Below are 26,091 nucleotides of genomic sequence, written 5' to 3' on the forward strand. Positions count from 1 at the left end.
GTTTGTCACAACGCGCTATTATCCAAGTCATCTTGAAAACATTCTTCTTCCAAATGTTGGCTACATATTACGGGTTTTTTCTCTGGCCAGAAGTTCGATGGCAAATCCTCCCTCTTCAAGTTGGCGATCCAACGACCAACCCGTCCGTGGAGGATCAGGAATCAGAAAGGTGGAATAACTCTTTTTTTCACTTTTACCCGATGTATTCCAGCATCCAGCTGCCATGCACGTGGGCATTGTCAGTTTCACTATAGCTCTGGTGAATTTCAATGGTGAAGTCCTCTGGAAATCTTCAATAATTGTTGTTGATTGCAGATGTGTCTAGTAGTTCCCATTGATTTAGCTTGGAAAGCGGGGAGAATGGCGCTAGGCTTACCGCACCATGACGTCACTGCTGGAAGATGGCAGGAGGGAGGGGCTACTATATTTGGGCAAAAATGGCCGCTCCCAGACTCAGTGATTGCGACGAAAGTTATTTTATTTTTTTACTGATTAAAGCTAAATTCATTAAATCACCGCAAATGTATTAGTTTGAGGTATAAATAATGATCCATTGATTATTCCTGCTGACCGGAATTTTCCTTTAACTGTTCTTTCTTTTTTTTGTCTTTAGTAATAAAAATCTTGTGCTTTTGTATTTAGTGAACCAATTCACTGCAGAGACTCCTTTAACTGACAAGAGCCCCCCCCAAAGTGTTATTTGTTCATTAATGTTCTCTAAGTAACGTCTTCTGTCTTCAAGGAGTTTCAGTTGGATTCATAATGAGATCAAAATCCCAACATGTGGCCTCCGGTTAACAGGTAATAGTCGTCTGCCTGGCTGTGTGTTTCCTGGACGGGGCCGCCTGTGGAGCTGGTTGACAGTTGCCTTTTGTATCTATGCTTCTTTTTCTATGTCTGCTTCTGTCTCCTTGAACCCCAGTGGGCCTCAGCAGATGGCCGCTCACACTGAGCCTGGTTCTGCTGGAGGTTTCTTCCTGTTCAAAGGGAGTTTTTCCTCTCCACTGTCGCTACAAGCATGCTTAGTGTGAGGGATTGCTGAAGAGTCAATGAGTCGATGCAATCAGCTGGTTTTCCTTAGATAGAAAACTTTGAATCAATCTGACTGGATGATCTGGTGAACTGGAAAGTGACCTGAGATGACATGATGTGAATTGGAGCTATAGAAATAAACTGAATAGAATAGAATAGAATAGCTAAAAGCTGGTGGTTTTCTTAGTTTTTATTTAAAGAAAGATATTTTCCTCTCCTGTTTTTCCAAATTTGCATTTCTAAGAATTTTTTAAATTAATATATTTTCCTTCTTCTCTATTAAGTACTAAATGGTTTTGGTCTGTTAAATAAAACACCTTCAAGTTTTGGTTTGTGATCAAAGAGTGAATCCATTGAGGAGGTTTTGTAGAAATATAAAACATAATGTCTTAGTTTATAGCAGGTTTTGATGGATGAATTTAGACGCTGTTTGGCATCAGGTAAAACCGGTGCGTCTGCCGCGATGTGTCATCTAATCTGCACTGATATGACATCACTCTCATTGTTCCCTTCTTTACCTTTTCACTGGGCTGGATTCAATGTTGCAACACATCAAGACTTTTTTCTGTTTGTCGTAACATTTTATTCTACTGAAATACTTGGGACATAAACCCAGAACTGCTCTGGGAGTGTCGTGTTTGAAACAATACGACACGCCTGTTGACTCAACATAGAAACACAACCTTTAAACTACTGATGGTGGAACTGATCGCCAGGTATTGCATCAACTTCAGGTTGGACAAGGATCGTTAGATCATTGCATGTTGCTCAGTCACATTTGGATAATCTGAGCATTTCAGCCCAGGGCTGGGTCCAAATATCATTTTATCTGTATTTTCACATGATAGGTTTAATGATGGTAGAAACGGTCTGGAGAAATCTATTATTCTGGCTTCATTAGCAAGGAGTTCCCACGATCCTGTTGGTTCTTTCACAAAAAACTGACATTTGAAGAATTTTAAAATATTCAGGTCTTTCTGTGAAGAAAATTCCCACAAATGTGAAAAAATGAAAAATGTTTTTAAGATTTGAAATATGTGATTTTTTTTTTCTTCATCTCTCAAAAAAACATCTGATTGAGCAAATTTTACTTCCCAGAAGTATAATGATAATTAGCTACTTTTAAGGAAAAAGCTTTCATATGTGATGCCTGTATAACTGTATATATCCCATCATGCACCTTCTTCTTCTTCTTTGACTATTTGAGCTGATGGAACGAGTTCATTCCTCCACCCTTAGATCAATGAAGTCAATCAATCAATCAGGTGGGATATACAGTATATAAAATGCCGACTAAAGATGACAATACAATGTTTTTACAGGACACCGTTAAAAGTAATAGATAATAGACACCCCTTAATTAAGAAACAAATGTACATGGAAATGGAAATTTGACATAAAGTGAAGCTTTTGCTGAAACTTCTATGAGCTGATCAGCAGAGATTTCCTCATCCAGGGTCGGAGTTCATGACCTAAATATGAAGAAGAGACCCGGGAAAATTCAATCCATGGAGATTTAAAAAGTTATCCTGAGCTATCGCTATAGCTATGCTGCTATAGGCTAAAGGCTGATTTATACTTTGAAACCAGGTGGTCTGTGTCACAGTTAACACTGCTGCTCCTCTCCAAAACTGTAGGTGACCGCAGACAGGAGGCCTCTGATTGGTCAAATCTACATCGCTCTACTCTATGCGTATTTGCTGTTTGGTTCCTTACCGGCTTGTTTTGTTTGTCTGACCGCCATTTTGGAAAGCGACTGATGAAGATGGAGCAGCTAGAAGAGCGGGGCGAGAACGCTGGGACCCTTTTTCCACCTGGATCCCCGCTCTTTTTGGCCCTCATGTCCCTCCGTTGTCGCACAAACTTGCCTCCACTTCCTCTCCACCTCGGCCGTATCTAGACCCACAGCTAGTTCCTGATTGGCCCTCTGGCGTTGTGGCGTGGAATAACATAGCGCAGACCACGCTTCAATATTGGACAGAAATCAACAATATCTGCGTCACACTGCTGCGGGAGGAGAACCAGACCTTTAGACTGCTGGAGGACATAGGGACCCCTTTTTCATCATTCTGCTTCATTCTATCTCTATTCTCCCACTCTGCAGAATCTGTTAGTTCAATCTCTAACGTTCTGCTCTCTCTGCTTTTTCTCATCGTAGCTTCATCTGGTCTGTTCCTGTTTGGCTGTGACTCCATCCTGGAGAGAAATATCAGCTGTGCTGCTGCCATCAACACCTTTGTTTCTAGATGTTGGAGCTTGGCCTGTTTTCCAGTGTAGTCCTGTTTCTCTGACTGTGACTAACTGGATGTGCTCTCTTCATCCTCTGACATGGGAGCTGGCTCGGAGCTCGTCTGCCTGGCTGTGTGTTTCCTGGACGGGGCCGCCTGTGGAGCTGGTTGACAGTTGCCTTTTGTATCTATGCTTCTTTTTCTATGTCTGCTTCTGTCTCCTTGAACCCCAGTGGGCCTCAGCAGATGGCCGCTCACACTGAGCCTGGTTCTGCTGGAGGTTTCTTCCTGTTCAAAGGGAGTTTTTCCTCTCCACTGTCGCTACAAGCATGCTTAGTGTGAGGGATTGCTGAAGAGTCAATGAGTCGATGCAATCAGCTGGTTTTCCTTAGATAGAAAACTTTGAATCAATCTGACTGGATGATCTGGTGAACTGGAAAGTGACCTGAGATGACATGATGTGAATTGGAGCTATAGAAATAAACTGAATAGAATTTAACTAAATTGAAAAGTGGGACTCGATGGACGTTTTTCAAATATCTTATATCTGTTGTAAAACCTACATTTCAGATGAGAGATATTTAGATTGGTGGTGGTAGTGTGATGCTGCGGGTCAGTTACTATTAGAGGCATTCATTCAGCGTTTTACTACAAAATCTACATTTTGTGACATGAATGGCATTTTTCCACGGCAGGCCACTTACAAAAAAAAGAAAAAGTTTTTATCTTGCCAGAAATTCCTCCACTGCAAAGAGGAAGACATGTTATCACTTGATGGAGGTTGTTGTTAACAAGTGCAGCACAACCAGTAATTAGGTTTCTACTTTTCTGCATATGAAGGATTTTTCCTTATGAAAACATATTTTCTTTTCTAATTAAAGCAATTATATTTTTCTCTTATTAAAATTAGTTTGAAACATCAAATTGTGACAAAAAGTCTAAATCTTTGAGGTGGGAACTGTTTAGGACCTTATGTGGATTTAGTGGTCAGAAAAATCCCAACCAAGTGACTGATTTGCAGCAAGCAGCCTGTAACTAGAAGTCATTTTTTGGGCCTAATTTTTACCTATTGAGCAAGAAATATATTTATGTTTGTAGTTTTTCATTTCTTTTATTGATATCTTTTAGATTTGTCTTGGGACAGGAAAGGCTGCAGTAACAGGAATCCTTAAATGTCCCATAAGGCTAAGAAGTGGCATTAGATAAACTTCCAGCATCGTCTGTTTCTAATAAAGTAAATCATTGTAGCCTGTGATAGCATCCTGCTTTATCAGGCTCAGTAGTGTTCTTTGACAAACATGGATGCCTCCAGTAAAGCACATTCACATGAAAATTACTCTGAATTAAAAACACTGATCATTTATTGAACAGGATGGAATCATTTCAGATTTAAAGAACTTTCAGAAGCTTTTATTCTGAATCTGAGGGACTTTTCCTTTAACTGTATGACTGTGATGAAAAAGGCTGTTGTATGGCACTCCCTTTCTTATTTATTCTTTAGAATGCTTTCGAATTATATAAAAGAATTAGTCTTTTAATCTCCTTGTTCTTGTTAAGATTACTATGAAGCACTTAAAACAAAATTATTAAATTAGTCACTGTTAAATCCTGTTGGTATTGTTCAGCTAACCAAGTCTACACCCCTTTAAGGAAAGGTGAAATTCGTAGGAATCCAGATGCAAAGCATGACTAATAATTGGGCGCACAGCCACGGGTCTGAGCGACGGTCCTTTTCCGGGCGTCGCAGTAGGAGGGCCTGATGAGAACAATTACAATAATGATGGCTTCATTCCATTCAGCAGCTTCATCGCTGTCGACTTTAAGCAAAGGGCTACTTATTACATCCTGTTTAACAAAAAGCTAATTTTATTTCTGCTTTCTTTCTCATAAATGTGTTTGGTAGTAAAATAGCAAACAATTAAAGTCATTAATTGTAGGAATGAACAGAATCAGCTTCATTGTTCCGTCTGTTCATTATTACAAACAAGGTGTTTGTTTGGTTTTTGTGCTTATTTAGCAAAAATTGGCTATTTTTGACATCTTGGGGAAAAAAGTACAGCAGGTTTTAGAGCAAAGATAAACGTATTATATACACTCACCGGCCACTTTATTAGGTGCACCTGTCCAACTGCTCGTTAACACTTAATTTCTAAGCAGCCAATCACATGGCGGCAACTCAGTGCATTTAGGCATGTAGACATGGTCAAGACAATCTCCTGCAGTTCAAACCGAGCATCAGTATGGAGAAGAAAGGTGATTTGAGTGACTTTGAACGTGGCATGATTGTTGGTGCCAGAAGAGCTGGTCTGAGTATTTCAGAAACTGCTGATCTACTGGGATTTTCACGGACAACCATCTCTAGGGTTTACAGAGAATAGTCCGAAAAAGAAAAAACATCCAGTGAGCGGCAGTTCTGTGGGCGGAAATGCCTTGTTGATGCCAGAGGTCAGAGGAGAATGGCCAGACTGGTTGGAGCTGATAGAGGGGCAACAGTGACTCAAATAACCACCCGTTACAACCAAGGTGGGCAGAAGAGCATCTCTGAACGCACAGTACGTGGAACTTTGAGGCAGATGGGCTACAGCAGCAGAAGACCACACCGGGTGCCACTCCTTTCAGCTAAGAACAGGAAACTGAGGCTACAATTTGCACAAGCTCATGGAAATTGGACAATAGAAGATTGGAAAAACGGTGCCTGGTCTGATGAGTCTCGATTTCTGCTGCGACATTCGGATGGTAGGGTCAGAATTTGGCGTCTACAACATGAAAGCATGGATCCATCCTGCCTTGTATCAACGGTTCAGGCTGGTGGTGGTGGTGTCATGGTGTGGGGAATATTTTCTTGGCACTCTTTGGGCCCCTTGGTACCAATTGAGCATCGTTGCAACGCCACATCCTACCTGAGTATTGTCTCTGACCATGTCCATCCCTTTATGACCACAATGTACCCAACTTCTGATGGCTACTTTCAGCAGGATAATGCGCCATGTCATAAAGCTGGAATCATCTCAGACTGGTTTCTTGAACATGACAATGAGTTCACTGTACTCAAATGGCCTCCACAGTCACCAGATCTCAATCCAATAGAGCATCTTCTTTATATATATATATATTATATTTAATACAAAAATCAAATGATGGGTAAATACTGATGGCCATCTTGTTGCGTCTTGTATCATTCTGGCATCTTGGTAATTTTTTGTAGATGTATCTTCTTAGCTGTTTTTTTTCTGGCATGAATATATCATTCCGTTGTGCGATGCACTATTACTCCTGGCACATCTACATTTATCCCAGCTGTGGAACGCACTTCCTACTTTTCTAGACACAGTTTCTGTGATTGTGAATGAAAAGGTTACGTTTGTCTCCTTCAATGCTAACGCTTCTCTATAGAAGGCATCTATCAGAGCGACTCCCAGACTCATTGATCGTGATGAAAATTATTATTTTTATATTTTACCGATTAACGCTAAATTAATGAAATCACTGCAAACATGTTAGTTTTAGGTATAAATAATGATCCATTGATTTTTCCTCCCTGACCGAACTTTAACGATCCTCTTCTGTTCCTGAAGTTAAAGTTAATTTCTTTTAGTTTCTGGTCTTCTGCTTTCTGGTAAGAAATCAGCATAATAGGGGGAGTGATGGCCTACTGGTTAGAGCAGCGTTCTGAGCTCTGAGAAGGTTGAAGTAACCGGTTCCATCCCCACAGCCTCCACTCTGGGTCCCCGAGTAAGACCTTTAACCCCACACTGCTCCCCCGGGTGCTGCACGATGGCAGCCCACTGCTCCCCAAGGGGGAGGGGTTAAATGCAGAGAGGGACTTTCTCCAGTGTGAGACAATAAAACCCGTCCAGGTTTAACTGATGGACTTTTCTTAGAGTCGGCCCAATAAATGTCAGAACAACATTCCTTCATTTTGACGAGAGCAAGAAAACCAGTTACACAAAACAACTGTAGCTATGGCAACTATGATAGACGTTTAGCATGAGGACAACTGGAGCAAAATAACTTTCTGATCCTGATCCTAACAGGTGAAAATGTTCCGGAAGCACAGTAAACATACACAGTATATACGCTTTGAGCAGGAAGATTACAATAAAGCAACTTTGCAGTTTAAAGACAAACTGTGACTAAAGGAAAAATCATCTGTTCTGCAAACCTAACATTATAAAAACTGATTTTTAAATTTGAGAGAGAGATTAATCTTCCACCATGCTGACACAGTTTGTGCTCGGCCGTCCAGGAATCCTTGCAAACCAACAGTTTTTAAAATAAAAGTCTAGCAGCTTAAATGGAAGCCGTCCATGCTGCGCGTGTCTCTGGCAGGAGGGTGTGTCTGCAGCCCAGGATTTAAACTTCTCCACTCAAAGCCTGCTTCTCATTGTTGCTTCTCCACTCTGCATTCTCACACTTCTGCTCCCACTGAACTGAGTGAGTTTCTCTGCTTTTGGTTTGTTTCTATGTTTTGGTTTCATACCGTTGGTTCGCTTTGATTGATTCAAAAGTGGTTTTCATGGCCAGTGTAGATTTTTATCTGGTAATAAGCTTCTCATTATTAGAACCGTAGATTGTTTTGTCTTTATGCATTATTGGAAGGTGCTTTCTTAATTCATATTCTTCACTCCTATTGGTGTGAAACAGCAACAGAGAACATTTAAAACAAACTAACTGTAGCCTAATAAGTCCCGGCCAAAGTTTTTATTCTAGCTGCTTTTTCATTGACATTTTGTGGTTGGAATAAATGTTCCTCCGAGGCAAACGGGTCATGAGTGCATGAGGAATGTGTATCAGCTCCTTTATAAAAGATGAATAATCTGACTTTTACAATCAGCAGTTCAACAGTTCATCTACTGAAGGTGGCGAGGAAACGAATGCTTCAGAAATAGGAGGGAAATTTAACAACCAGAACTGGATTGAAAATAAATTTTTTTAACCCTATAATGCCAAATGTATCATATTTGATACGTACGGTTTCTGAAATGTTTTGCGTCTGACACCTTTTGCATAATTTAATGGTAAAAACTTTGCTCAAAATCCTATTGTACACAATCAGATATACCTGATAACAGCCAGTAGAAGACGACACAAAAAATAATCTTGACTTATCGCATAGTAATAAATTATTAATATCAAAAATGTATTTCTGTTTTTTCTTCTTACATATTGTGTTAAAAGGCCAAATAAGGACTTCAAACCAAAAAAAAAAGTAATTTTCTGTTTTGTTTTATTCTTGGATCGGGCTTTAAAGGGTTAATGACACAACCACAAACCTCAGGGTTTATTATTTTGGATTTCATCAGATTGAAAACTCCATAATAGTCAATTGAGATCTTTTCTTTCTTGAATAGAAATGTAAATGATATTTATAGATATCTAACTCTTCAGAGTCACTATCTTGTAGAACCACATTTTTCTGCAGTACGAACCCCTTCAGGGTATATTTCTGTTCATCTTAGATTTACATCTTTATTTTCCGTCTCTTCTTTGTAAAATAACTAAAGATGAGTGAGATTGAACGGGGGTAATCTGTAAACATTAATCTCCAGGGTTTTATCGCAGATGTAATGGTCTAGTCAAAGCCCAGATCTAACCAGTGGTGGACAAAGTACTCGATGGTAGTACTTGAGTAAAAGTATTAATACTCATAGCCAAATATTACTCGACTACAAGTAAAAGTCACTTGATCAAACATCTACTCAAGATAAAGTATTGAAGTACTCAGTTTTAGAAATTAAGTATTCAAAAGTAAATACGTTTAAAAGTACTCAAGTATTCAAAATAAAACTAAAATTTTCTAATATCGGAACATTTCTGTATAATTTCAGAGTAATTTTATAAAACCTTTAACTTTCAGAAACCTGATGAATTGATGCGTAGAACCACCTGCTATAGATTCTACACCATCTGCAAAGAACTGAAGTATAAAAATGACACGAAAAATAAGGACAGATATTTAGATTATTTCCTATTTAAAAATAAATCAGAAATAAATCAGTAGTCTTAATTCTTCCCACACTTTTATGATGGAATTGAGCTTAAAGGCTGAATCTATTAACCAGATTACTACTGAATAACGTAGCAACATGACAATAATTCACAGCTTGACAAAATTTATAAACTACTAATATCTGCCCTGACTTCCTCACATTTATAAAAATTGAACTTTATTGATCTCACAATTCACTCTCTGCGTTTAACCCCTCCTCTTGGGAAGCAGGGTGGGGTTAAAGGTCTTGCTCAGGGACCCAGAGTGGCAGTCTGTCGGAGTCGGGCTTAAACTCAGAACCTCTGGATTCCAAGCTCTACACCCCAACCACCACGCTGCCCCTCCCCCTGTGGAACGCCATTAAATCTCTAAGTCAGTGGCGTCCATATTGAGCCCTAAGGGCTGCCATGATGCCGATTAAAAAGCTAAGGAACTATTAACCTAGAAATGTAGGAGTTGAAAGTTAAAAGTAAAAAGTATTTAGGAAAAGTAACCAAGTAGATTTACTTAGTTACTTTCCACCACTGGATCTAGCATCTTTATGCTTTAATGGTAGTGCTCCCATCCTGTGCCACTGCCCTGCTAGGTTTAGGTGTCTCCTCGATTGCACGCACCTGACTTGTCGTGCAGGAATGATTAATAGGCTTCTGCAGAACGCGATGGCTGCAGACGACGTCACTCAGTCATTTGAATCAGGCGTGCTGGAACAGACAGACATCTAAAACATGTGGGGCAGAGCTAGTGGAGGAACAGGTTTGAGAACAATTGAGCTTAACTCTTCCGTCGCACCTCCGGCTCCATGTTTAGGGTTCAAATTTAGATTCAACATATTTAGCTTAAAAACAAAAACAATCAGCTCTGTCAGTTTCCTTTATTTATTGAAGAAACTCTGCCGGTAGTTCAGGATCAGGAGAACCAGAGCCTCTGGAGGGGAGAGAACAGGTTGAGATGGATCATTCAAAGTTCTGCTAAGCCACTAACCCTCTTTGATTTCCAGGTGGGGTGTCTTGGTTCCTGAAAACTTTGGTTCCTTGACAGTTATTTCTCACTCAGGCTTGGCAGGTAATCGTGGTCAAAGGAGGTCCAGGGTCAGAGCCAGGTGATCAGATACAGAAACAGGCAGTGTTGGGCAAGCTACTTGTCTAGTGTAGTGAGCTAAGCTATCAGTTACTCAGCAATAAATGAAGCTTCACTACACCAAAGCTACCACCTAAAGAATTATAGCAAGCTAAGTTACACTAATGTGTTAAAAGTAGCTTAACTACATCAGAAGCTACTTAACGTTGTACCAACCTAATGTCAATTCAAAATGAGTCTGACACACTAGTTAAAATATTTATTAAAGATCAGCCAATGACATATCACAGTGTAAACATTGCTTTATGATCAGCATAATAAAAAAAAACTAAAGTAATTACTAATAGACAAACTAGTAAACAATCTGCTGTTATTAGAACCAAATGAATGTGTAGTGTTCTACACATCGAGACATGGCTATGAGTTAACATTCAATGGACATCAATGGGAAAACAAAACCCTACAAAAGGCATCTGATTTCTTTAGGGTCTCCCTTAGAGAAAACTTCTTCAGACGTCAATTAAACAGTCGATTCAAGTAACAAATGAAACAGTTTACAAAAAAGGTGAAAAAATAAATAAGCTAATTAAGTGATACATATATTTATGTCTCACCATATAATTTCATTTCTACCTACATATTTATTCATTGTATATTTGGGGGCAATTAATTAAATGCTTATTTATTTATTTATTGAGCATTTATTTATTTATGTATTTATTTTATATACGGTAGAGCTGTTTCTCCATACGTAAAAAATCTTATCTGTGCAAATAAGCCTAAAAACAGATTTATGTAAACATCCTGTCAGGTAAACTAGGCCATGAAAATACAATATGGAAGTTTCACTACTGCTCTCTAATTAGAGGATCTTAGTGGCACAAATGGGAGAATTATCCTGCCATAATGCAAGAGCACATCATTTCAAGTTGAGAAAAGAATTTCATCTTCTTGCTCTCAAAACTTATAATGCTCACACTCAAAACATGCGCTCTCTCTCAAATATTTTCTCTTCTCTCTTAAATCTTTGTTTCTTCTCTCAGATTTAATGCTTCTTGCACAGATATTTTCTCCTCGTTTGCCTCCTTCTCTTCGCGCACAAACCGCGCTCTGTTACGCTCGCAAACCCGTAGGCTCTGCTTGCGGATTTGTTTTGCTCTCTCAGACTACAGTTGGATCGTCGCCTAGCAACCTTTCCAGCCAATAGAACGACAGCCTCGGAAAGGGTGCGCTTGTTTAACCCTACTGAGTGTGCCTGTGCTACTACGCCTCTTATAAGAGCATCAGCTGAAACTGCTATTTACAGTAGTTTTGTGGCTGATTGTTGTTTAGAAATAGAAAACCTGGTTTCATTTCTTAGTTATGCCCTGGATTTTGTAGCGTTTGTGGACGCTACGTCGCTACTTGATCAAAACAATAACGTCGCTACAGGAAAGTTACTTGATAAATAAAGCAGCGACACTACGGTCAAGCTACTGGAAGATGTAGTTAAACTAATAGCTTCGCTACATGTAGCGGCGCTACTGCCCATCACTGGAAACAGGTCTGGGATCCAGGCTGCACAAAAAACAGACCCAACAGGGGCTGGGCAGGCTCAATAATCAGGTAGACAGACAGAGAACAATGCTGGATGCTTACTAACCAAGGCTTTCAGTAATCTGGCACTGTTAACTAGTCAGAGGCCTGCTTAAGAAGTCTGGCAAACAGGTGAGAGAAATCAGTGGTAATCAGGCTGAGCAGCAGCAGCACAGGAAGGCCAAATGAGCAGGCAGAGCAGCATGTCTGATCATAGGTGGATTAATGACCGGGCCTACCGGGCCCAGGCCCAGGGGGCCAGAGGCCCCAAGGGGCCAGGCCAACATGGCCCCGCGGCCGCGACCCAAGCAAAACTACTTTTGCAAAAATAATAATCTTAGGCCCCAAGGGGCCAGGCCAACTTGGCCCCGCGGCCACGATCCATAGAGGGTAAGAGGCCCCAAGGGGCCATGATCCATAGAGGGTAAGAGGCCCCAAGGGGCCAGGTCAACTTGGCTCCGCGGCCATGATCCATAGAGGGTAAGAGGCCCCAAGGGGTCAGGCCAACATGGCCCCGCGGCCACGATCCATAGAGGGTCAGAGGCCCCAGGGGGCCAGGTCAACTTGGCCCCGCGGCCACGATCCATAGACGGTCAGAGGCCCCAAGGGGCCAGGCCAACTTGGCCCCGCGGCCACGACCCACAGAAGGCCAGAGGCCCCAAAGGGCCAGGCCAACTTGGCCCCGCGGCCGCAAGCCACAGAAGGCCAGAGGCCCCAAGTGGCCAGGTCAACTTGACCCCGCGGCCACGACCCACAGAGGGCCTGAGGTCCTAAGGGGTCAGGCCAACTTGGCCCCGCAGCCATGATCCATAGAGGGTAAGAGGTCCCAAGGGGTCAGGCCAACATGGCCCCGCGGCCATGATCCATAGACGGTCAGAGGCCCCAAGGGGCCAGGCCAACTTGGCCCCGCGGCCACGATCCATAGACGGTCAGAGGCCCCAAGGTGCCAGGCCAACTTGGCCCCGCGGCCACGATCCATAGAGGGTCAGAGGCCCCAGGGGCCAGGTCAACTTGGCCCCGCGGCCACGATCCATAGACGGTCAGAGGCCCCAAGGGGCCAGGCCAACTTGGCCCCGCGGCCACGACCCACAGAAGGCCAGAGGCCCCAAAGGGCCAGGCCAACTTGGCCCCGCGGCCGCAAGCCACAGAAGGCCAGAGCCCCAAGGGGCCAGAGGCCCCAAGGGGCCAGGCCAACTTGGCCCCGCGGCCACGACCCACAGAAGGCCAGAGGCCCCAAAGGGCCAGGCCAACTTGGCCCCGCGGCCGCAAGCCACAGACAGTCAGAGGCCCCAAGGGGCAAGGTCAACTTGGCCCCGCGGCCGTGACCCACAGAGGGCCTGAGGTCGTAAGGGGTCAGGCCAACTTGGCCCCGCGGCCATGATCCATAGAGGGCCAGAGGCCCCGAGGGGTCAGGCCAACTTGGCCCCGATCCATAGAGGGTCAGAGGCCCCAAGGGGCCAGGCCAACTTGGCCCCGCGGCCACGACCCACAGAGGCCCCAAGGGGCCAGGCAAAATTGGCCCCGCGGCCATGATCCACAGAGGGCCAGAGGCTCTCAATCATTATTATCAAAGCTAATTCTCAAATTGGATGGATCATACAACCTCACTCACATATTCTTTATCAATTATTAAAGGTTGTTTCTGAATTTTGATCACAGAACATAATGCAAATATTCTTGATTGATTGACAAAGCTCATTCTCAAATTTTGATTACACAACCTTACTCTGGCAAATTATCATTATCAAAAAGCTCTATCTCGAATTTGGATCAAAGAATCTCACTCAAGTATTCTTAGCTGTGCCCCTCCCCCATCGAGTCTTTCATAAACCGGTCTGTTCTTTTAGAATCTCCTCATTTGGTATTTTGAACTCGTGAGAGACTGCTCAAAATTTGGTTTCCTTTCCCTCAGTTCAGACTCAGAGATAATTTGAAATCATTCAACAAGAAGTTTAACGCGCGCACACACACACACACACACACTTGAGTTGAGCATTACTTGGAAATTCTTATATTTTCCATTTTGCTGTTACTATCAGCATCTTCCCATTTTGTCTTTTTCTTTCGAAAAAGTTTACAGTCTGACATTTGTCACTGCTGTCAGTTAATAACTTTTTGGTCTTTGACCCATTTTGTCATTTTCTCGATTCGATCGTCACTGACCACTCTCTCCTGTCTGGCAGACATCGTTGCTGCCATCATAGCTAGCAAGCTGCCTGCAGATAGCAACATTTTGGTGTCCTTTGTGAAAATATTTAGATAGAAGACAAAAGTGCACAAAGTTGTACAATTATTATCTTTTCAAAATATTTGTTTCACTGTCAGTGTGATTGACCGAGTTTGCCGCTAGATTTCGTGTCTTTTGGCCATACCTGGCTAGCAACTAAAAACATCATTTAGCGACTTTTTGGTTGTGAAGATAAGTGGTAAAAGCAGATCTGCCTGTTGGTCTTCCCACATTTTGCCATTTGGTACTTTGCACTCTTGTTGTTCACTCCAAGGCATTTGTCCCTGCCTTCAGCTAGTCACTTGGCTCTTTTGGAATATATTTCACTGTAATTGGCTCTCTCTCTCTTTCTCCTCAGTACAAATCAGTCTGTTCCCTTGCCATTTAGACATTTTCTTGATTCGATCATCACTGACCACTCTGCTCTCCTGCTGTCTATCAGACGAATAAGTTGATTCTCTGCTCTCAATTGTCTATGCTAGTAAGCTGTTATTCTCTGCTTTGGAGTGTTGATGCTGGGTTGCTAGTTTTCTAAATCACCTCACACACTTGAAGGAAGCAGCACCGATCATAAACACACAAACAAACTCACACACACACACACACACACACACACATACACACACACATAGTTGGTTTATCTGTTGTGATAGGCAAAGAGCCAATGTGCAAAGAAAGAAGGGAAATATGGATCATAAACGTTTAAGTGGAGGAGCTAGAAAAAAAGTTCAGCAAGAAAAGAAAAAAAAGGAATCAGTTTTACTTGAGAGTGTTCCAAATATCTCCAGCTTCTTCAGTACAAAGACATCTGCTGAAAGCAATTCTATAAATGCTACTGCAAATTCAGCTAAGGTTAGCAATGCACCTGAGCTAGCATGTAGCTCCCAAGATCCTGAGACCACTACAAGTGTAGACACTGAACCAAATGCTTCTGATGCTTATGATTCAACCAATTCAGCAGTAGCCAGTTGCTCGGATGAATGTGAGGTCACTGCACCTCTGGACAGCATAGAAAATGAGCTGAATCTTTCGTCAACACCATCTACAGTGACAACTCTACCTAGTGATCCCGCTAAATGGGCTGAGACCCTCACTGAGTCAATGAAGGAAGTTCTTATTCAAAGAGGTGCAAAATCATTTCACAACCGTCACAGCCATTATCCAGCTTCTGTGAGGAACAGTGGGCTAGGAGGCAAAACCCGATGCCTAAACAATGAACATTTTACTTCACACTTGCCCAATGGACAACGAGTACAAAGAGAGTGGCTGATGTACTCTCCCTCTACTGGTAATGTTTACTGCTTTGCATGCAAACTGTTTCCCCCAAAAACGCATTCTTTTGTGACAGGCTATTGTGATTGGAAACACTCAGAAAGATTTGGTGAACATGAGCGAAGTGCTGAGCACATAACCTGCATGCAAGCAGTCTTGAACCGCGCCAAAGGTGCCACAGTTGATACAGACCTGTTCAAACAGTTTCAGGCAGAGAGCAGCTATTGGAGGCAGGTGTTACAAAGAGTTGTTGCAGTCATTAAATTCCTTGCAGAAAGGGGCCTTGCATTTAGGGGTAAAAATGAATCGTTAGGGTCTCCTCTCAATGGGAACTACCTTGGTATTCTGGAGGTCCTGGCTGAATTTGATCCCTTTCTAAAGGATCACATCAGAAAGTTTGGGCAGATGGGTCGAGGTAATACCTCATATCTGTCCTCCACCATTTGTGAGGAATTCATTGAATTGATGGGTGCAAAAACCAAACAGGCTATAGCAGAGGAACTGCAAGCAAGCAAATAATACTCTATAATTGTGGATTCAACCCCAGATTTATCTCATGTGGACCAATTGACATTCATATTCCGTTTTGTTAGCAAAGAGGGCAGTGTTGTTGAACACTTTGTGGGTTTGGAGCCCATTACTAGCCATACAGGTGAACGTTTGGCTAACTGTGTCATGTCTGTGTTGGAAAATCTAGGGTTAGAGCTGTCAAATTGCAGGGGGCAGGCTTATGATAATGCCAGTAACATGTCAGGGAGGTATAATGGGTTGCAGGCTCACTTAAAGAAAAGCAACCCATTAATACACTATATTCCATGTGCAGCTCACTCTTTGAATTTGGTGGGAGTCAACAGCATTGACAGATGTGGAAATGAAGTCTCTAAGTATTTTGACTTGATTCAGTCTATTTACAACTTCACAACTGCATCCACACACCGATGGGACAGGGTATTTGGCAATTCCAACATAGATCTCACACTTAAAGCTTTATCCAACACGCGTTGGAGTTGCCGTGCAGAATCTACCAAAGCACTGTGGCAGAACTACAGTAAAATAAAAGCAGCACTACAGGTTATTTCCACTGATGACACAGAGAAACGAGACACACGAACTGAAGCTGACAGTCTAGTGCGGAAGCTGGATTCACTTGAGATGGCCTTCATGGCAGGCTTTTGGGACACTGTTCTGTCCAGATTTCAGGCCACAAGTCTGCAACTTCAAAAAGCAGACATGGACCTTGGTACAGCAGTTAGATTGCTGGAATCTCTGCGCACCTTTGTTCTCTCCCAAAGAGATCTATTTGATCATTTTGAGCAGAAAGCCTTAAACATGTTGGGTGGCACCCCATCTTACAGGGCTGAACGGACGAGGAAACGTAAAAAGTTTGCTGATGAATCAGCATCCCCAGATGTTGTGCTTGAGGGAAGGCAACTGTTTCAAATAGAGACATTTATTGCCTCTATTGATCAACTGAGTTCAAGCCTTAATCACCGTCTGGAGGCCTACAAACATCTGAACAATTTGTTCAGTGTCCTTTTCTCTTTGGATACAGAGTCCAATGCTTCAGTCCTTCACAAGGCCAAGATTCTCACTGAATCATACCCATCTGACCTCAATGAAAGTCTTGGACAGGAGCTTATACAGTTCAAATCTTTTATACAGCTCAACAACACTGATGAGGAGAGGACCCCTTCAGGACTGCTCAAAACAATAATACATTTTGGACACAGCCTACGTTTCCTAATACATACATTGCGCTACAGATTTTTCTCACTCTACCGGTCAGTAACTGTGAGGGAGAACGCTCATTCTCTCTTTTGTCAAGAGTAAAAAATGAGCTGCGCACAAGAATGACTCAGAAAAGATTAAATGCGTTATCTCTAATGGCAATTGAGAGTGAGCTGACAAGAGAGTTGGACTTCAATGATGTGGTGGATGATTTTGCAAAATTGAAAGCACGAAAGAAACCCCTTGCTTAAAGGTGCACTGTGTAAGATTTTTAGGTTATTTCCAGAATTCACCCATTCACTAATGTTAGGCTACCTGTTTTCATGAATACTTACCACCACCATAAAATTCTAAGTATCCATTATGACTTGGAGAATTGCACTTTCGCCATTTCTGGGAAGTGTCACCTGGATTGTGAAGATAGGATTGACTTTAGGCAGAAGCTTGGTGCTTTCTCTGGCAAACTGAACCTCAAGCTTCATTCTCTGCAGCTTTGCATTCTTGTGCAGACTTTCATCCACAAGGAACTTTTCAACTTCCCCACTATCGTGAAGGGGCCATCAAAAGATTTCAGTGTGTCCAGCATGTCTAGTCTCTTACTCTCCTTTCTTTGAGCCATCTCTTGTTTCTCATCTGCCCTACTCTCGAATTTTGCCTTCATGGATTTACTCCAGTTGAGTTCAACCTCCCTTTTTGCTTGTGCTGCTGCCTTGAAACCTCTGAAGCTCCTGGCACTTCTGTAAAATTATTGACCTATTGACTGCGTTCAGTGTGCCCAACTTCTTCAGTTTGTAGTCCACCTTGCCACATTGTCTCTCCATCCCAATGTTGTGCACAGGGGTGCCATCAATGTTACTAGCCTGTTCACTGACAGGGTCCATTGGGAAGGTCTCCTCATCCATCCTCTGCCTGGCCAGGACAGTCTTCAGATGGGGCAGCATGAGATCTGTCAGCTGCTTCACTTCATCCAAGTATTCGGCAGCCAAGTCTGACACTGAGTTCAGGACATGTCCAGTGTCTGTCCAGCCACTATAGCATTCTTGGAAATGGGCTATCTTGACCTGCATGCAGCCCTTGTACCATGAACTGGCCTACACCTTTCTTTGTGGTGCTCTCCGATGCATGTTATCATTTTACCTTTCTCCTTCTCTTCAAGCTTAACCACAAATAGATACAGACTTTGAGCCTCAATTTGCTGCACAGCTGCCGTTATGCCAAAGTGTTTTCCTAAGATATTATTTTATTTTTAATGATAGAAGGGAGGAAAAGGGGGCAAAAATCATGTCCGATTTAGTTTTTTGGGTGGGGTGGGGGGTTTATTTCATGATAGCTACCAACTTCCAATACATAATATCTCTCAAATGACCCAATGCACCATCACTGAAGTGGGCATAATCATTTTCCAAAATGTTTATTTTTAGGCCATTTATCCCCTCCCCCTGTGTCTGTGTGAAACCTGTGCTTGTCAGTGTCTGTGTGGAATACCTAATAGTGTGTGTGCAGTATGTGCACTCTTCTGTACAGGACAGTGTGCATGTCTGTTCACAGTATACAGTATTTCTTGCATAGTGGGTGCGTGTGTGTGCGCCCGCACGCGCGGGGGGTTGAGGGGCCAAGACCATGTCAGGCCCAGGGGGCCAAAATTTCTTAATCCGCCCCTGTGTCTGATTTATAGGCAGGGGTGTCTAAAGTTCATACATTTGTTACTTCAGTAGAAGTATAGATCCTGCAGTTTAAAAACACTCTGGTAAAAGTTGAAGTATCAACTTGACCTCTTTACTCAAGTAAAATTGAAAAAGTATGTGCTCCAAAAACTATTTAAAGTATAAAAGTATAAATAAACCTTTAAAAAAACAGCCAGATGCCCCTAGATGAACTGAAAGCTAAATTTTTGGACTATTTCTATAAATTCTCTGAGATAGGTCCAAGGATGAGGGAGGTCTGGTTGGTCTCCGTCTCCCGATACGCTCTCGCCTGTGTCCGACCTTTCAGACATTTCAACATCTTTTTCTGAATCCCACATTGTAGCATGGCGTAGACAATTCACGTTAGCAGTTTGAAGAACACCTGCTTGCTTCTGATGATTTCCTTTAGCTAACCAATGAGTGTTTGCATTCTATGACTCATCCAATCACACTAGTTTTCACTAGATGTGGGCGGAGCCAATGATCTGCATTGGATGGAGCAGATGACGGGAAATAAAGATTTAGAAACATTAAACCGAAGCCAAGAGTAACGAGTAACGTTTGTTTTAAAAATGTAAGGAATAGAAAGTACAGATACATAAGTAATGGAGTAAAGTATATATGAGTTACTTAAGTACAGCAACAAAGTATTTGTACTTCATTACTTGACACCTCTGTTTATAGGTGATTAAACAAAGAAAAAATGAAAAATATTTAACTCTGTAAAACACCATGAAAGCCCATTAGAAACTCTGATTAAACCCTCAGACTTTATAGATCCACATCTTGGCTATAAATCAAGCTAATTTGGACTGAATCAGTTGAAGCATGTTTGTTCCACAAAGGTTTTAGTGGGCAGGGAGTCAGGAGGAAATGGGATTTCAGCACAGGGGCACAAGTGGCCAAATTATGCAAAAATGCGTTTTTCCGCTCATAAAAGGAAATCTGGTCAGATAAATATTCTGATTTCCATTATCGGAGACCTTCAGCATGAGACAAAGCCTTTGCTCCTCAGATTTAGCCGTCGGTTCATTGAAATTTACCAATAAAATCACCAAACTAACTAGAAAATAAGAATAACAGAGCAGCTAATGTAACGCATGCTGGTTACATCACCTGAAATGGTCGCACAATGACCTCTGACCCCTCCTTAGAAAGGTCTGAGCCTCTAGTTTCCATTAGGGGGCGGGGCTAAAAATTGATACCTGCTGTTGCATTACTCCCGCAGAGTCACACATGCCAGGTGGAATTTAAAATCTCCTTTTATGTGTTTACACAGCAAGGAAACAAAAAGTTTTTGTGAAACAAATAAATTTGAAACATGTTTTAGAAATGTTAAAGCCCCATTTGAAAGGCATGTGGATGAAACACCATGTGACTGTGTTTTGGCCAGATAAACAGCAGCAGGTGTCAGCTGGGCCCGGTGCCGGGCTTAAGGCCTGATGTCTTGGTCTCCATGAAGCTCAGGAATGGCCGCCACACTTTTCCTGCTTTGGTTAAATAAAACCTCAATGACTTATATTAGAGCTGATAAGGTGACTGAATGCTTGAAAGAGAAAGTGGATGATTTAGCAAACACCTGGATATGGATGTTATAACAGTTGTAAAAAGACCACTTTGCCTTTTAATAGGGATTCAAGGGTCCTTCAGAGGCAATGACTTCATATCAAACATGGAGTCCATGTAGATCAGCAGAAAGTGTGTTTCTCTTAGACCTTCACTGCCGCTGGCTTCATTTCTGATCCTTCTTAGACAGTTTAGTGAACGCAGCTTGATTAGACTGGAGCAGGTGACTCAATCACTACTGATGATTCATTTATCTTTTTTTTTCTTAAAATTGTACCACTGTCCTTGTGCTGCCATGTCCATCACCATCTTTGAGGAATTTCGATTGATATTATGTCCTTTTTAACTGAAATGCAAGCAGCTGCTCCAAATCTCAATGACTTATATTACAGCTCATAAGGTGACCTGTTATGTGCTTCGGGCACATTATGATTTTTGTCCATTTCTTTTCTTTGTTTCTTATAAACTTTAGTTGAAGGATCTTTTGTTAATATATTTTGGGATTCTTTTAGCAAGTTAATTATGTTAATTTGTGGTGCTGTCGTCCGCCTATAAATAGGCTGGCCTTCAGCACGTTAGCGCGTTCCTTTCCAACCTCGTTTGGACGCCACTTCCCACCTGCTTCATTTGCTCCATCGTGCGCGGTGCGCACTTGTCTTATCGCTGCGGCCTGCAGCGGACGTTCCAGCCTGCCATGTGGTATTTTTGTTACCTTTTTCTTACTTTTTTCTTGAGGTTTTTGGCCTGGCGGGACCGGTAGTCCTGTTTTCGATTTTTCTTTCGCTTAGGTTATTTTTTGCCTTTAGTCCGGTACCAGTAGGGGCTTCGACGGCCCTGTATAGGGTTGGCCCCCTGCTGTACCGTTTTTTTCTGTTTGATCGGCCTGCCAGGTCCAACTTTCTGTTGTTACTTTGGGTTTCTTTTTTTTTTTTTTTTTGGGGCACGGGATTTGAGGGCCGTTAACTATTTTTCTCTTCGCAGAACATCTGAAGAAGCCGAACCAAGAACAACTAAAACGGAGAGAATTTATTAATAAAATATCTTTTTTTGAACCCTCATTTTTGTCTCGTGTCCTCAAATATGTTGTGTCCTTGGTGGGCGTAACAGACCGAACGCTTGAAAGAGAAAGTGGATGATTTAGCAAAACACTTGTCGTGTTATAACAGCGGTGCCTATTGTAAAAGGGCATTTTACTGTTTAATAGGGATTCAAGGGTCCTTCAGAGCATAGGCGGAGCTAGAAAGGTTTTATAAGGGTGTCCAGGTAATAACCAATGTACACTGAGGGGTGGCGAGGGGTAGCCTGACGTAGTCCTACTCAATTCTAGTCAGAATGAGTCTGATGCTGCTCCATAGAGCTGTGATTATGGGGCGTGTTTTGAACGAACCAGGAAAAAAAATGCCTCTGCACTCAATTGGATAGACCTACAACCAATAAGAGCAACGGAGTGCGTGACGTATGTTAAGCGACGCATAGTTGTTGTCAACAAAAATCAAAGCGTGCAGTTGCACGCCTAGAATAAGAAGATGATCCTCAAACGTTGTGGGCAGGACTAAGGTCGGAATGGCACCCAGGCTAGGCCAAAAGCGGATCAGCGCAGGAACCTCAACATGCACTGTTCCAACAGGAAAATTAATGAACAAAACATCCATATTTTCCAAATAAAGACAAACTATACTTTCCTACAGCCTTTGCTAACAAATAGACGCATATATTTTAACATCTGTCTAGATAAAAGGTACAGTGAATTACTTACATACTTTTATCAATAATCCTTCTGCATAAAATTGATGTTTACGTGCAATAATATTTACATAAATTGATGATTTAATAAGTTTTTATGAAGATAATTATTTATCTTTGATTTCACTGAAGATTCCTATGGATGATTTGCAGACATAATTTTCTCTTTACCTCATAAAACACAAAATGTAGTTCTGAAAAGAGCAGGAATTCTGTGTTTATCAACTTTAATGTTAGTATATTGATGTGAATCATTAACCACAGCGAATTTGTTGTCAAGTAATTGTTAATATATGAAAACGTAAATTGTTTTAAATATTCCACTTGAAAGTATTACTGCTGTCACCGTTTGTATTATTATGAAAAAATGGTAGGGGTGGCCAATGATTGGCTAACGGTGGCCCTGGCCCCCCCTGCCCCCCATCTAGCTCCACCCCTGCTTCATTTCTGATCCTTCTTAGACAGTTTAGTGATGCAGCTTGATTAGACTGGAGCAGGTGACTCATTCACTACTGATGATTCATTTCTCTTTTTTCTTCTTAAAATTGTGCTACTGTCCTTGTGCTGCCATGTCCATCACCATCTGCCTTTGAGGAATTTCAATTGATATCTTTTTTTTTAAGTGAAATGCAGGCAGCTGCTCCTCCCCCTTAAATCATGACTGAAACCCTATCTGGGGTTATTTTAAGCCTTATTTTGGAACCACTCTGCCCTTTACATTATTTAGAGTATTATATTTCTGTTGATGCTCCAGGCTGTGTTTCCTTCAGGTCATTAATTGGACTTTAGGACCAGCCGTCTAAAGGTGGTCGGTTGATAAGTCTCTGGTGAGGAAATAAAAGCATTTGTCTCCCTTTCATGGCCTCAGTAATGATGTGTTTATCTTCAACCCCTGGATATGTTTTATATTTTTCTGTGGCATGAATCCAATGATTATCCAACACATTTGTCCTCATTTAAACTGCAGGCCACTTCATGCTGAAAACCTTCCCATTATAAGGCAGAAACCCCCCCTAAAGCAGGAGGGGGAATCCGGTTCCTGGGGGCCTGATTCCTAAAACTTTTAGATTAATTTTTGATCAGACACGCCTGAATCCGACGGCAGAATTACCTCTTCAGTATGCAGTCACTTTCCTCCAAAGTCCTCTTAATCATTTAATCGTTGGATTCAGGTGTGCTGGACCGAAGACACATCTGAAAATTGCAGGATATCAGCCACACAGGCCCACATTCTTCAATTCATTCAGGCTCCGTGGGATTTTTCTGATTATTGTGAGAATAAGAACTGGAGGGCTTTTGGAGCACCTTGAAAGGAAAGAATGACTTTAGGATTACTTTGTTTTTCTTGGCACACCATGATAGTTGTCACTTGCGTCACTTTGAGCACCAAAATCTTGTCACAGGTTAATGCATCACGCTCCATCTGTAGATCTGCCTGTCGGTGCTGATTATCGCAGCAAACGGCATTAGAAGCTAACAGACAGGCTGCGTGCTGCAGATAAGGAACAGGACGTCGTCTTTCTTCTGGCATCTTTGATCCTGACGTCACGCTTTTGTCTCTTGCAATAAAACTTCACTGGAAAAACGTTCTAGAAATAAGTAAAATTGTCTTAAATAAAATATATTTACCCTTAACTCAAGGAGGTAAGTGAGATAGTTTGCCAATGGAATGAGTAATTTTACTCTCAAAATAAGATAATTAGATAAAATGCACTTGTAATAAGACAATTCAATAGTTTTTCCTCAATTAAAGTGTAAATTATCTTGTTCCATTGGCAAAACGTCTCTTTTACCTCCTCAATCAAAGAAAAAATGCACTTATTTTAAGAATTATTGACTTATCTAGAATTTTATTTTTTCCAGTGTTTCAAATAACTGAGTGCAAAGAGTCAATCTACACACGAAGCAAGAATAAACAGAAAGCAACCGCTTTCTGAACTTATCAAACTTTCAGGCAGAGAGTCTATATGATGTCATTGGAAGATCTGCCTTCACACTTAAATGATAACATCCCACAGAACATTTTACAGATGCTATCTAGACCTATGATGCAACAAGACTTATTTTCACCTACTGTTGCTTTTCAACAGTAGGTGAACAGTTTTTCAAACAATCCTTCCTAATCTCACATTAACAAGGCATTAGTTATTGAGTTTTTTTTTGTCTCTGTTTTTGGATCATTGTCCATAAGTCTAAATATAGCTTTGAATTAAAGAGATCAAAGGTTTCTAAAATGTTAAATCCAGACTTTTCTGGCACCAACTGCAAATCCACCTTCAAAGTCACGTAAATCCTCTTACTGCTGATGTTCACTGTGAATGTCGTTAATTTGACTGCAACATGCCTCATTATTCCAAAAAAAATAAAAAAAATCAATCCTCTGGACTTTGTTTCCTAGTTTGAAGACGTTTCTCTTCCATCCAGGAATCTTTTTCAGTTCAAAATGTCAGAAATAGCGTTTAGTTCCAGGTTTTATCCAGCAGCCCAACAAAGCCTGGTTTTAGTTTAGAAAACATGCAGATAGAAACGGATGAACGGGTCCCCCCCTTTGGAATGGGGGTCGTTTGGCTTCTTTGTTAGCCTGCAATGCCCCATACCTGTCTATGTCTCTGAAAGGGGGGTCGTTAGAGGGAATTGTTGGCCTGACTGAAGGGGCAAAGTGCTGTGGTCTCCTGTAATGGGGAGAGGGCTGAGATGATAGTGGGAAGGAATTAACGCTGTTTCTGACATTTAGAATTGAAAATGCTTCCTGGATGGGAAGCAAAATGTCTTCAAACTTGGAAACAAAGTCCAGTGGATTTTTTTTTTCACTTTTGACTGAGAATCTTCACCAGCATATGCCTCATTATCACAGAGTTTCTCCTATGTGGCTCATTCAAAACAACCATTGAATAAACACACTATGAACGTTTTCGGTGGCAATGAACTTTTGCCACATTTCAGGCTTCAAACATAAAGGGATCCGTCCATCCATGCACACAATCACACCTAAGGAGAATTCAGAGAAGCCAATTAACCTAACAGTCAAGTTTCTGGACTGTGGGAGGAAGCTGGAGTACCCGGAGAGAACCCAGGCATGCTCAGGGAGAACATGCAAACTTCATGCAGAAATATATAAAGATTGTGAAGAAACATCAAGTGACAATCATGAAATGGAATAAAATATGTTGGATATTTTAATCAGATCCTTTACTTTCAGCAGCAAACTCTCTCCAGAAGTTCACTGAGGATCTCTGAATGATCCAATATTGACCTAAAGGACTGATGATGATAAACAGAATCCCCCTGTGTGGAATAAAGTCTCTGTAGAAATGCTCCTGCTCTGTGATCGACTCAGAGGTCTGTTTAAAGCACAGAGAGCATCACAGAGAACAAGGAAATCACCAGACAGGTCCCAGATGCTGTTATATAGAAGCTTAAAGCTGGATTTGGATACGAAAAGATTCCTCAAGCTTTAAACATCCCAAAGAGCCCTGAGCAGCAATGATACTGAATGGAAGGAGTATCACACCATCTACAAAGATATGGTAAAGATAAGTCTTTCTGCATGTTCTCCCTGAGCGTGCGTGGGTTCTCTCCGGGTACTCTGGCTTCCTCCCACAGTCCAAAAACATGACTGGTAGGTTAATTGGCTTCTCTAAATCCTCCTCAGGTGTGAGTGTGAATGGTTGTTTGTCCTGTTTGTCTCTGTGTTGCCCTGTGATGGACTGGAGACCTGTCCAAGATGGACCCCACCTCTCACTCATAGACACGGTCAAACATGGTGGCAGCAGCATCATGGTTTGGACCTGCTTTTCTTCAGCAGGGACAGGAAAGATGGTTGAAATGGATGGGAAGATGTAAGGAGCCAAAGACAGGAACATTCTGGAAGAAAACCTGCTGGAGTCTGCAGAAGACCAGAGAGATTTATCTTCCAACAAGACAATGATCCAAAGCAGAAAGCTAAAGACACAATGGAACGGTTCACAA

The 26,091-nt window shown here is 41.8% G+C and overlaps 1 protein-coding gene across 1 annotated transcript in view; it reads left to right on the plus strand.

Moving 5' to 3' along the window:
• Positions 1-7,569: 7,569 nt before the first annotated feature.
• LOC119772118 (protein-glutamine gamma-glutamyltransferase K-like) overlaps positions 7,570-26,091 on the plus strand; it is a 68,646-nt gene continuing 50,124 nt past the window's right edge. Inside the window, exon 1 of the mRNA XM_038268424.1 lies at positions 7,570-7,694. The gene's annotated coding sequence lies outside the window, so the exon portion shown is untranslated. The remainder of the gene's footprint in view (positions 7,695-26,091) is intronic.

The sequence above is a fragment of the Cyprinodon tularosa genome, unplaced genomic scaffold (assembly GCF_016077235.1).
Source record: "Cyprinodon tularosa strain WSP-4 unplaced genomic scaffold, ASM1607723v1 ctg119, whole genome shotgun sequence".
Taxonomy (NCBI): Eukaryota; Metazoa; Chordata; class Actinopteri; order Cyprinodontiformes; family Cyprinodontidae; genus Cyprinodon; species Cyprinodon tularosa.